The sequence below is a fragment of the Varroa destructor genome, unplaced genomic scaffold (assembly GCF_002443255.2).
Source record: "Varroa destructor unplaced genomic scaffold, Vdes_3.0 BEIS01000003.1, whole genome shotgun sequence".
In the NCBI taxonomy this organism is placed as follows: domain Eukaryota; kingdom Metazoa; phylum Arthropoda; class Arachnida; order Mesostigmata; family Varroidae; genus Varroa; species Varroa destructor.
In genome coordinates this window covers 44,978,070-44,991,169 of record NW_019211456.1, presented here as the reverse complement: position 1 = coordinate 44,991,169, position 13,100 = coordinate 44,978,070, and the positions used below count along the sequence as shown (strand labels likewise).

The 13,100-nt window shown below is 40.0% G+C and overlaps 1 long non-coding RNA gene across 1 annotated transcript; it reads left to right on the top strand.

Annotated features, from left to right (window-relative positions):
• Nucleotides 1–611: 611 nt before the first annotated feature.
• Nucleotides 612–4,441, top strand: LOC147757013 (uncharacterized). Its single transcript, XR_015323729.1, has 3 exons — nt 612–1,214; nt 3,768–3,969; nt 4,315–4,441. It is a non-coding gene; the product is annotated as an uncharacterized LOC147757013 (long non-coding RNA).
• The last annotated feature ends 8,659 nt before the right edge of the window (nt 4,442–13,100 follow it).

Genomic DNA, 13,100 nt, shown 5'->3' with positions numbered 1-13,100 from the left:
CCATATTGCCCACCGTGGGTTCGTCAAAAAATTGAAATCAGTTCACATAACACCCATTCAACAATCGCTGTGGTAGCGCCAAAAGCACACCAAGCGTGCGGATGAACATTCAGTAGGACCAAGGGATGATGAACAAGATAAGATTGACGATATTTAGTAGTCGGCCGGCCTACATACAGAACTTGCCTAGCACTGAGCATAAATATGTCCCGTTCCGATTTGTCCTCCTTAAGATTCCTAACAAGTGTGAGGTAAATCAGTAAATCTAGCCGGCACGTACAGGAAGATAGCACCTTTTTTTTCATTCCTATAATACGCCTGGAACCACAGCTATCTACACTCTGATCTCTGCACGAGAAGGCCGAGGTAGGCGGCAAACGCCCACTTCAAAAGGTGTATCCCTTGATCCTCTCAATTTCATGGGTAACCGTCGGGCACGTTCCCAACTACGATTCCTTTGGCACATTCTGTATTTGTCCTGTTTAGGTTAGGCGACGACATTGCCGCTGCTAATATTGTTGATTCCGGAGTCGTCGTTGGCCATCTTCGCTGCTTGTGTAGCCAGTCAATGTATTTTCTTTTAGGCTTTTCTTGTTATCGTGGGTATGGTGGCTTGCTGCACGTTGATAGAAGCAACGATCGTGTTGCTTTTTTATCGCGCTACTTCCTACCCATGTCGGCACCGCTACCCTGGACTTGTAAGGACCGTGGTGGTGATGGCCAGTGAGTGCATTAATACTATAGAACGACACGATATACGATAGAAGATCGAGCGAAGTCGCCTGCTATAGCTGTCGGTGTTTTCGCTTGAACCAGAATCGCAGTTCGATAGCTTTAATGACGCACCGGCTACACAACATTTCTTTTTAGCCTAATGATCCAGCGATAATTCAGTGACGATGAACAGTCTCTAAATTTGACAGGGAAATTCGCATTTTTTGTGTTAGCCACCGCGCCGGTGGCGCCCACATGAAGGGGCTGTCGGCGGGCACACCAAATGGTTTTCTCTGTCTTTCTCGCTGCTTCTCTTCCTTTTCTTTATCTTGATAAACTATTCGACGATGTTAATGGCAGAGTCTTCATTATTCAGTGAACAATATTGTTGAGCTGCATACTCACTTTTGACGCTTTTAATAGCAGACCGCGATTTAAATAGGTACATCCTGGAGAAGTGTCCGGAACCGTGACGAACTCGGCGATTTCCAGCTTCAATGGTTAGTGCCGTACTGCTTACATTCATTGTCATTTGTGCTTAAATCATTATTATTTTATTGTTATTGTTATTATTATTATTGCTATTGATAGCATGACTAGCTATTATTATCTCGCTTATAAATAAAGTTTTTTTATTTCTCCTGATTTCGAAGTAAGATATTTTTGTGTCCTTGTAAATTATAGAATTATAATGAAAGATTGAGGCGTGTAGCACAACACCTATATCCACTCGTATTGTACGACCATGTATTTGTAAACACACAACGTCTGCTATAACTGTTAGCTATATGTGTATGTCGGGCGTGCGTAACGATTTTGTTTCGTGGAACAAGATTAGCGTGGCAGATTAGACGAGAAACACATGGAAGCGACCTGAACGCCTTGTTGCCTACTGGTTGAATGAAGGTTGCATGTGCAATTCGTATTGGGGATCGTACTCAAAGGAACCCAGAACGAGGAAACTGTCCTCAAGCAAACGGCTGCTTCTGTTACCGTCGCCCTGTGGATTCCTTTTAGCCCTTTCCACCTAGCTGATTGCACAACAAGTGGCTTGTCGCCAGCTCGTGACCTTGCCCCCGCTCCTCCTCGTTGTTTTCCTTTTGCTTTTATCCGTCGGAGTTACAACGTTACTGCAATCTACAAGCCTTAACGGAACGTGCTTGTTTGGGTGGCCTTGTGTACATGTCGCTCGGTAGGCTACTTTCTTCCCGTGGTCGTCGTTCCTTCATGCTATATCATTCTGGACGCAGGCCCTATCCGTCCAGAGACTCGACGTAACTTTGATTGCTTTTCCCTGCAGTCTTTCGTTACCTTTGTCGGTTGCAAATCTGACGGCAACGACGACAGGTAGTGGTAAGCGGCCGAATATGAGACTGGCAAGGAAGCAAGCAATGACCACCTCAGGCTACTTCCGTGACGTCGCACTTACATAAAGCGAAATGGCAGAGCAACGAAGATTCATAGGTATAGTCCAGAAACGAGATAGGACCTAACGCCGCGCGATGTTTACACGCTAATCATGACAGTCAGTTGAATAATTGCGTTGTTGGATATATGCACATATAAGTTAGTTTTCGTTTATATGCAGGTATATTTTACATGTGAAGCCATTGAAACTTCACGTCGCATTCATGTACAGGAACATCTAATTGCTTGTCTGACGAGGAAGTTTTTCCAAATAGGAAATTAGATGTGTCCAATTGCATACTAGGAAAAAATATCAGCAGTGGAAGTTGAAGTTGAACATAATTTCTAGGCTATCTTATTTCAAGTTGTTAAGGAAGCGTGTGTATCCTCAGAAGTCGGTTTACTCTACACTAAGTTCAACCAACACTATTGCACCTCTGCGCTTCCGGGTACGAATACTGGTAGATTAACTTAGAAAAAGTTGCCGGTGCGACCCAGAAGTTAGTCGCAGCTATTAGGAGTCCAACAGTTAATTCAACATTGATTTGGCAACGCTGTCACTTACACGCATTCATTGCTATTATAACGACATGAAGCTTCGTTTTGGCATACTTTTATAGTTGACATTTTTCGTAATACACAATATTCTTATAACAATGACAGACGTGAGGTGGACGGCTCGATAACAGAAATCAGGTCACCTTCAAATTACTTCAGACAACCATATAGTAATCATCTTCTTATTGTTTTATCACTAATACAACAATGTCTATCGTTAAAGGAAATAACTTGATGGCGGGTGTAACTTCGTTTAAAAATTGTGCACGGTTATATCTCTCCCGAAAATAATATCTATTTACAGTACGAATGCTTTGGAGTCTTGGTATGTTTCTTTAAAGGGTTCGACCTCGCTAAGTAGAGGTTTCTATTGATTTCGAAAAAATCCGCTCGTGCTGTTCATGAACTTCATGATGCCTTTTCTCAAGAGTCGTTCGAGCCCTTCTCGACACCCGTATCTCTACTTTCGCCTTGTTTGTTATGGCTATTTCAGTATGCTTTATCTGAGTTGTTTTATACATACCGCACCTTACTAAATATAGTTACAACAATTTAGCAAAGTGTAACTAGCATGACTAACAATCACTTCGTAATAGAACTTAGAGTTCAAAGTTATTCGTAGTTGCTACAATGAATTCTGTCTCACGTGGTAGTAAGGAATCGCGGAGACTGATGGTAACGAAACAAGCGAAACGAATGATTATTATTAAGAATTATTATTCAGCTATGAAACCTAGCTCAACGTCGTTAAGTACTTAGCAAAGTCTATACAACGGCCGCTAGTGCGCGTCGAGACGCTAGAATAATGGGCTATAACAATCAAAGGCAGGCCTAAATGGAGCGGTTGAATTTGAAAGTATTGCTTGACGTATAGTTATTGAGTGAGTCGCTATGGCTATATAGTCATTCGGGTATATATATATATATAATAACGAGTTTGTAAACAGAAATGATCATGATTTTTTAGTAAACACGAGTAGTTAAATAATAAGCGCTACTTTAAAAATGTGTTTGTACATGAAAACGTCATAGTTCATTCTAAAACTAGGAATATCGCCTTTAACGAACGTGCCTTCTCATTTAAGCAGACTCTGAAGTATGAAAGTTACCTGTGGCTGTACCAAGCTCCTAGTTACTGCCCAGATGAACAATTAAGCAAGTTCAAGAACTTCTACACTACTTCGGTTATAAACTGTTCGCGAACACAACATGTGCTCTGCATGCTGGTTGTGCGGTGTGAGGTTATGAAAATCTATAGGCTTTCTACAACCTTACAAATCTACAACCTTAGTAAGTTGCACAGCTAGTTCGTTTTTGAGACCAATATTGGGGTCGTATATAGGTATTTATTCAAATTCTATCCTACGTTAGCATTCGGAGCAGTTCCTTTTGGCCGGCACAAAAACGAGCTCTTCCCAACAACATTTACAACCCTTCAAGATACGTACGATGGTACGTGATGTGGCTCTAAAAAAAGGAAGTTATTTATTTGCGAATTATTGAACTTACCAGTGTCACATGTTGATCGCGTTGTCGAAGCATTTCAACCCAAAAAAGTAGCAAATTATTTAGATGCTCGCAACGTATCGGGTTAGCTTTTTCTGGTCTACCCCTGTTCTGTTTCTTCTGTTACAGCTCACTCAACTCCACCCGAGCCCGTTTCGAAAAAGGCCGGCTAAGGCGTCAGCGTTGTCCATCTTTCGCCCGTCGGACATATGGCCTTAATCGAGAGAAGAGCAGATGACGTTGCGTATCTCTCGTTTGCCCGCCTAGCGGAGAACAGACAAAGCTGTGGGTGGATAGAGGTAGATCTGGAGGGACTAGGAACGTTGTGTTACAAAGTTCGAGCAGGTGGTGTCGCTGTGTTGTGACTATCGTCAACGTCGTTGTCGTCTTCGAAGAGTCGTCTTCGCACTTTACCCCTGAAGACATCTGGATCAATAGAATGAGATGAAGCGCCGGACCGACGGTTGAGGAACGAAAGCTTAGCCAGGAGAACGACCTCCCCAGTTAAGGAGTCGACTACTACTTCGCCCCCTTGGGGTAGACGGTCGTCCGCTTAGTATGAGGTTGTGCACCATAGTTTGTTCGCAGACGTTCGACACGGCTAGGGTCGCCATTGAGTGGCTGGGAACCTTAGCGGCTGAAAGGGTGGGTGTTCAGAGCGCGACTGGCCCATTACTAGTAGCTTTATTGAATTACCTTTAAAACGAAACAAGAGCACAGTAGAGAGGAGGCCGAAACCTATGGACTCTTGTTCCTTCGTATAGCCGCCACATAGGCGATGGCGAACGACAGCGGTATATGCCGTGTGCAACAGTCGTCGTTTAGAGGATAGACTTGTTCGTGACACTTTCCAATGTCGATACCAAGGCGAAAGGAAAACTTATTGGAAGGCTCTACTCCAACCAGCCAGGCCAATCCCTCCCTCCCCCTCCCCCTCCCCCTCCCCTCCCCTCCCCTCCCCTCGCTAGCGTTCTCGTCAAGAAGCCATGTTGGATAGAAAACTATCAGCGACAGGGCGGACGGCGACTGCCGCCGTTGGCGAAGATCAACTGAATACACACACCTACCAGAAGTAAGATAGAAGTAGGTCATTTGACTAAATGTAGAAACCTAAAAAAAACGGGCAGTCGCCTCGTGTCACGGCGTCATACACGCAACGCTATGTATTAGTCCGTTTTGTTATACAAAGTCAAATAAAAAGCATACATGTCGAATGAGAAATCACTGCGTATGACAATATTATAATTTCGTTTTTATAGGAATTGAAGCGACAGAAAGACAGGCGAGAAAATTTAAGAAAAGAAAGTTCGTTGTAAATATACCCCTAGCTTAATCAAGACTTTCCCAGATTCCAACATACACTTAGCCCTTATTCCTTAAGCTCTAATATCCTTGAAGCCTGTCGTTTCTATCAAAAAAGGTCGCCTTTTTGATTTTTTCTGCAGAATTATAATGAACAATGTTTCTTTTATATGTGTATATATATATACTATATACATGTGAATTATACAACGAACTGAAAACAAATGGTTTTAAACTATGTTTAATTAAAGTAAATTAAATAAAAAAATAATTAAGTTCGTTTTCAATACACTGAGCAGAATAAAGCCAGAACTCGTCTTATCAATGGAATCCTAAGGTTTTCATTAGACAACTAGTAGATCTTTTTTTTTTTTTTTTTTTTCATTCAACGCGTGCTCCTAAACAGACTAGGTTATACAGAACGACATATAGATTTTCAAATCGACTTCATATATGCCATCTGAAACATCGTTAAAATGCTACTGAAATAATGTTGACTGGATTCCTCAAACCTTATTGTCATTCATTTTGTACCCAATTCAAAGACGCTATTATTGCCTTCAAAACAGACGCTCAATAATATAAATATTAAATTTTGTTACCGCAGTATGCTATCGCTTGCTCTATAAAGAGAATGCCATATTGATATTGTTTGATGTTTTATCTTAAGCTTTCTCTATATAAAGTCAATAATGTCGACAGCGGATACAGAAAAATGTATATTTATGGCCTGCACGTAACAATATGTACATATCTTCATTCGGTATCTGTGACGCCCGTCTTACAGTTTTCATCCGCAATATCCGAGTTATAGTTTCAGAATTTCTGAACACTGCTTTGGACGGTTAATGCTAACCGAAAAGAGCCAGATCGAGGGATCAATTTAGCTCGAATCGAGTAGACAGCAATGCAACAAATTGCACGTATATGATACGGACGTCATGTATATGGGCCTAATACGCTAGTGCAATGGCTGGATAGGCACATCAGTACATATAATATTAATGATGAGAACGATTATAATGATCATGTTAGTAAAAGTCATATCCCAGCCGCAAGCATAGAAGCTGCTACGCGAGACATACGTCTGATACAAGGGAGATTCCAACACTTATGTGTCGGAATACATCTTTGCGTTTTATGATACGTACCGTTGCATCTATTCCATGTCTTGCTATGGTGCTCTGGTCTAGTATTACAAAACTGTCAGAATGGCTTAACACGCGATGATCCATAAACGTATGCGTAAAAGTCACAAACAAGCATTCTAACGGTGTTTATATGTATTTTTTTTTTCACTCGAAGCAAGCGTCATCGAAAATCGATGCGTCGAAATGTTGTTACATTCCTCCACCTCAATAATTTGTTTGCTACACGCAAATGCGGAATAACAATAAAACATTCATATGCTTTTATAATGACGAACTTTTCTATATATTAAGGTATTGCTTATGGGAATGATTCCTTTATCATTGTTATGCTCAAAATTAGCAGGTTGGAAGTATATTCCACAGTATCGCTTCTGTAACGGAACGTCTACTTGACTTTCTCATATTATACATAGAAGATTGTTGTTTATTATCAATTGGTAGAGCCGTTTCAATCAGTTATTCATCATACGCGAAAGTAAGCCATTGCTTATAGCTTTAACTATTATGTTAAATCAGCCTTGACTACTTATGTCAGCAACAATCTTTCACCGTATGGCCTCGTACCTAATAATTGATAGGCATAAGGACATGACTGTCCGATGGCGGTGCTGTGGGCCTACTCCACGTCTACGCCGTAGTGGAAGCTGTTACTTGGCCACCGTGCAACTTAAGTGCTAGCTGGAAGGCTTTTTCCCAACGTCGGGCAAGTCGTTTTTCCGTTATAGGAGAGCAAGCTAACACAGAGCTCATCACGGAAGTGACCGACGTGTCCCTTTCCGGAAGCCGGAGATCCGTACTCCTGGAAGTGACCTATGGCCATTTCCAGTTTGTGCGTCTCTAAACGAACTTCTCGCCAACAGCGAGCTCTCCAGCTAACCAGCCAACCACCGAAAGTGCTCAATTGCTTTTATTCACTACCTAGAGCCACAGGCTGTACCTGGGCATCTAACCCTTCGATCCCGTAGCTGTAGGCTTCCTCTACGTTTCTGACGTTAGTTGTAGGAGCTGTACCGCAACTTTTGTCGCTAGTGAGATAAAGCCTATTGTACACACATAGTGCACGTCCTAAAGGCACATCCACTTTTAATGGTATATTAGCTCACCTAGTAAAGTCGATAGAATAACCTCAATTATGGACAATATATATGTTCCTAACGGTAGGTGGTGTTTCTAAATGGATACATATAAAATCCATTGTTGATTCCGGTTAGATATTTTTTTATTATACGACTGATTTTCTATCGACTAGGTGTGCATATGTTCCTTATGATATGTTTTTATCTAGAAATATTATATAGTATAAATGCCTTTATACTTTCTCCAAACTAAGTTCCTTTCCTGTGAAGGCAGGCAGTCTAATGCGGTACCTGTTTTAACTGCAATGGAACAGTTAAAATAAATGCTATAGTAATATCTTTATGGGCGACATTATCTATTATATTGTTTTCTTCTTTCACGAGACCTGTGTGTAAAACATAACGAAACGTTTCAGCTATTCAGTGAAATATCGACTTTGTCTGTCCACCGACGAACTCTTCATCTTGTAGTCTTCAGCTAAGCTAGAAGCTCATCACTAGCTGTCTGTGTGTTATTTTATGGTTCTATCCTATCGGAGTTTCGACAAGCTATATGCTTTTTGTGTCAGACATGTCCCGTAAATTTCTCCAAGAAGGACAAGGAGTAGTAATACGTGTAACCTTCTAAATGTGTCGAATGAAACTAAAAATAAAGTGCATAAATTATCGTGTAAAAAACGGTGTGTTTCAAATACGAAAGTTCACTATTTCGCCGGGAACTCTAAGTGGTGCATTTTACTAATGATTTTAATCCATATGTTTCTTAGCATAATAAGATTGCGTTTAGGACTTAATTTGATGAATCCTGCAGGGAAGCTAAAATGTTGATTAGGCCTCAGTATCTAATTAGTTGAGACACGCAAAAAAAAAGGCTTACTTTAATTAATTATGCAAGTTATAGCCACAAAGCCAGTACATTACATAAATTTTAGCTATGATGTTAGGCCAAATAAACGTTAGCCATGAGCTATTGAAGCAGGCCATATTTGTCTCCCGAGATTAACATGCTGCACGTCATTACGTTCATCATGAGCTTTAACTTTTAAAGTTCTAATAAGGTAGTTGTCGTTTGTCCCCAAGTGAATCGTGAGAAGTTCAATACTTTTCTTTGGTATGTTACTAAAGTTTGGTGTGACGAATTTTTATTCAGTTTAACAAACGACCGCATATGACTATAATGGCATTTTTTTGTTCGTGGGAAGTTTTTTGATTCGTAAACATTTACTGGTCAATAGGAATCTATTGTATTAGTACGCCTCGACGTTTTCTTGTTGTGGGTTGTTGAGGTCGGAATAAGCAAGATAATCTTGAGTTTTAACTTGTAAGCATAAGTGAAATGAAAGATGGGTCGAGCTAAAGAAAGGTCAACAGGCTAAACGAAACGAGAACTGTTGCGTTCCTATGAAAACGCGCCCGCGGCCAGTAACGGCCCTCAAATCTTGCGCGATATTCCAATGAGTTGTTGAGGTTCATCGTTCGGTCAGCTATCGACGACAAAATCTCAGAAGAAAAATATGGTAGACTTGCTTGCTTGTTTATAGTTTGACAGATGTTTTTCTACTTATAGAGTAAAAAGTCTTTTTACTTCTTTCCAAATAGCTTTTCTCAGCCACTAAGAGATCGGTGCCCAACGGTAGTACCGATTCTGTTTCGGCACAATATCCAAGAGTCAGCAAAACACGGACATATGGATCATGACCCGTTTACAGACGCAAATTGATGCCGACTAACTTTTTCATTGTTACAACACTTTTAAAGAATAAAAATGAGTTCAACTTGGTTTTATATATATATATATATATATCTATATATATATATATATATATATATATTAGACTGTACTTAAGTGTCCTTCTTGTCTTTTTCTGACGTGGCCTATATTGATATAAACATCAACACAAATTGATGCCGTATATGTAACATCCGGTCCCTTAGTGGGAAGCTAAACCATATTTTTTTAGCTCCGGAGCATATCCGGAACTAACCCAATGTTCCCTGTTTTGACAGTTCGCTTTGTGTGTTCCGAAGAGATGTGACTTAAACAATCAATAGGTTCCACTCCAGCTCAAGTTTAAGTAATTGAGTTATGTTAATGAAATTCCTTGGGTCAACTTCCTTATCACAATGATGTTAGAGTAAAGTTTTCTCACGTAATCATTTTTGTCTGTAGATACGCATGACCAACGTGATCCCTTTAATCTTGATAATAGTCATCCGGAGAGCTTAGTCGACCGAACAGTCTATCTGCGTATCAGTTCGCAGATACAAGAGATTATATTGAGAACAACCAAATCTCTGTGCTCGCGTTGAAAGGCTAAGTCAATCTATTCACTACGAAAGAGTCCTTTCTTTCTTACTTACTTTGTATTATTATAAATGAAAATGTGTATATAATAACTTATTTGTTTCGTTTAGTTAATTTACTTCTGTTTCTATTAATCTTTCTTGTGTAAACGATACCGTGATCGTTTTAATCTATCATTTCTCTTTTAGCATTCGGCTTAAATTTGCCCAGGTAGTGAAAGGTGCGTGCGGCCTGAAACGTCAACTTGACATATATTGATAATAAAAGGCCTGAGTAATTTCATTAAGATATTGCCTTATCAGACTGTTCTTCGGGTGACATTTACGCCGTTACGTGATGGTGGCGCAAACTTTATAAAATCGGTTAACGAACCAACACGAGCTATTGAACCAGGGCAGGATTTCGTTTGTACGTTTACACAGCTCGAAGAATGCCTCAATGAATCAACCGATATTGTCGAGACGCGATCTCGTTCTTATAAAACTGCACTCATTTATCTTTTCATAACATCGCGATATGGTCGTTAGGCGATAGTTGGCGCAGCCCCGCTAAAATTCAAATTTAACAATAGCAACAAAAATGGCAGTGTTATGTTAGGCATGTACCTGGGACGAGACACGGACGAGCACGAAGCTTGGATGAGGTAATAGCGTGCTATTGAGAGCCGTATTTGAAATTCCATTTTATAAAAAATTAAAATAACATTTACTACGGTTAAACTTATTTTCTTTTTACTTTAGTATATTGGTGATTGGATTACGTTTAACAGTAGCCAGACTGGCCGACTATTGTTTTTAACCCACGGCGGTGTACGCCTAACAAACTATATCTGTCGTGGATAAACGCTCACGTTGCATTGAAAAACGGTGTTCTAAAGCCGCTTACCAATGCTATCATTCAGATCTATTTCATTGTCAATCTCAACATACCTGAAGTTCTGTCAGTGAAATGCTGATGTACTACGAACATTGTATACTATGACTAAGATAAATGAACTCGTAGTATTTTTGATAGATAACATATCATTCGGCACACAAAATGTAGGGAAAAATATACTGAAACATCGAATAAAATGTTTGTTTGTTTTTTATCAGCTCGAATTGTAATTTTTTTGTGAATCATCGAATTTTCGCTTTTTATGCGCAATTAACATAATTCGGTCCAAACACGTAACATAAAGGAAAAAAAAAACTCTTACAGCTGGATAGGGTGATTTATTTCTAAATTTAATGGTGAATTATAGTGAAAGTTCTATTCATCTCTGCTGCACTGTGGCCCATAGATCATACTAAATACATTGGCGGAGGTCCCAAAGTGTACTTCACACAGTCATCATCTATCAAACGAAACTCGACAGCTTCGTAACAGCGAAAGGAAACCGATATACTCAGTCGATCTACATCTTCTAAGCTATATGTAGATAAGCCATCTTTAAGATGTCGTTGTTGTTAATAGCTTGTTGTTCAACATTACATTACTTGTGTGATATGAACTCCGATATCATTCGTAATTATCAGTTTTTTTTTCCTGTGACCCGTGTTTTCAACGACCTAATGTAGAACCAATAATAACAGTTTGGTTTATTTAGGCTGACGCTGCGTCGTTTTGGCTTCACACTGAATTGCGTATCTGGCGACTGAACTCTCTGTTCAATTTTATATATAGAGTTTATTCGAGGTTGCTGTTTCGGATATTGCAACAATTCGCAGCTTCTAGCGCAAAGTTTAAGTCATGTCAAGGACTGTCTACATCTAACACACAACGCTGATAAGTAAACTTGTTTATTAAGTATTGTTATTTACTTGAATCATTTGCGATTTGGAACTTTTGATTTAGAAGCTAAAATAACATGTACTAAATTTTTTTTCTGCTTGTCGGTAGTTTGTTAAGGGTGTGTGACGTGACATCTGTATATATTTCGATAGCTTTTTCGGTTTACGATAGTCGAGCGAAGGAAATCCTTGATGGCTTGATGATACACAATGGCACAGTCCTCATGAATCGTTGAACCATACCCGCCCTCCATCACGGCAACACAGGTCGCCCAAAAAGAATCTATTCTACAATAAATATTCAGTTGACAGATATTTTAACAATATCGAAGTATTTCTTTTGTAAGCTAACCTTAATACTGACCATTCGCTTTTTGAAAAATAATTTTTAGCCCTTTAAAAACATAATAGCCGAAACCTATATAAACTTTGCATATGCACTGCGCATTGTGGACTGGCACTACAAATATAAGGGTAAAATGTCTTCATTAAAAAGGCAACGATAATCTCAAAGATCATCTATGTTGCACCCGTGTTCAACGGAATACAAAAAGATACGATAATTATACGTGTGGGTTATTCAGGGCTTCTCAGCATATTTCGAACATGTTCAGGAAAAAATAGGCGCGACAAGGCCCCTCCCCCCCCTCGCATGCTGTAATCCGTCCAATTTTGAAAAACCTAAGAAGCGAGTTAAATGAGCCTAGTTTAGCTTACTAGTTAGTTATTTTTCCAGTTAAACGAATCTCAGCCTCCTTCTCTCTCTCCATTTATCTCTCTTTCCAATCCCACGAGGGGTAGCCCTACCTGACTTTATTTACTACCGTAGGATGTCGTCGAAGCTTTAGGCACCGCTGTACACTAGCTTGTAGCACCAGCTAGTTTCTTCTTGTTCCCTACTGATCGATGGACAGTGTGACTTAATCTAGGACAAGGAGTATTGCCATTCATGCCTTAACATGATTTAATTGGGTTCGGCAAGGTTCGCATCATAATATCGCCGTCGCTGTCAAGAACGTCATTCAGGTAATAAAAAGGTTATCTCCACAGCTGTACCGTATAACTGCAAATGGATTCTCTATCCATCGCTCAGGTCTTGTTGACGCTTCGAAGAGCTCGCTGGCTGGATAATCAGATTAGGAGTGCTTTAGAGTACCTCCTCCAGGAAGACGCTGTCATCCTGTGACGTGTCCTGTTCAGCACGGGCTCGGAATTATAACCCGACCGTAAACACCAAAGGAAACCCTGGTATTTCTCTTGATTGCTATCATACAATCAGGTGTAGCGTATAGGCGTGTTGGGCTATATG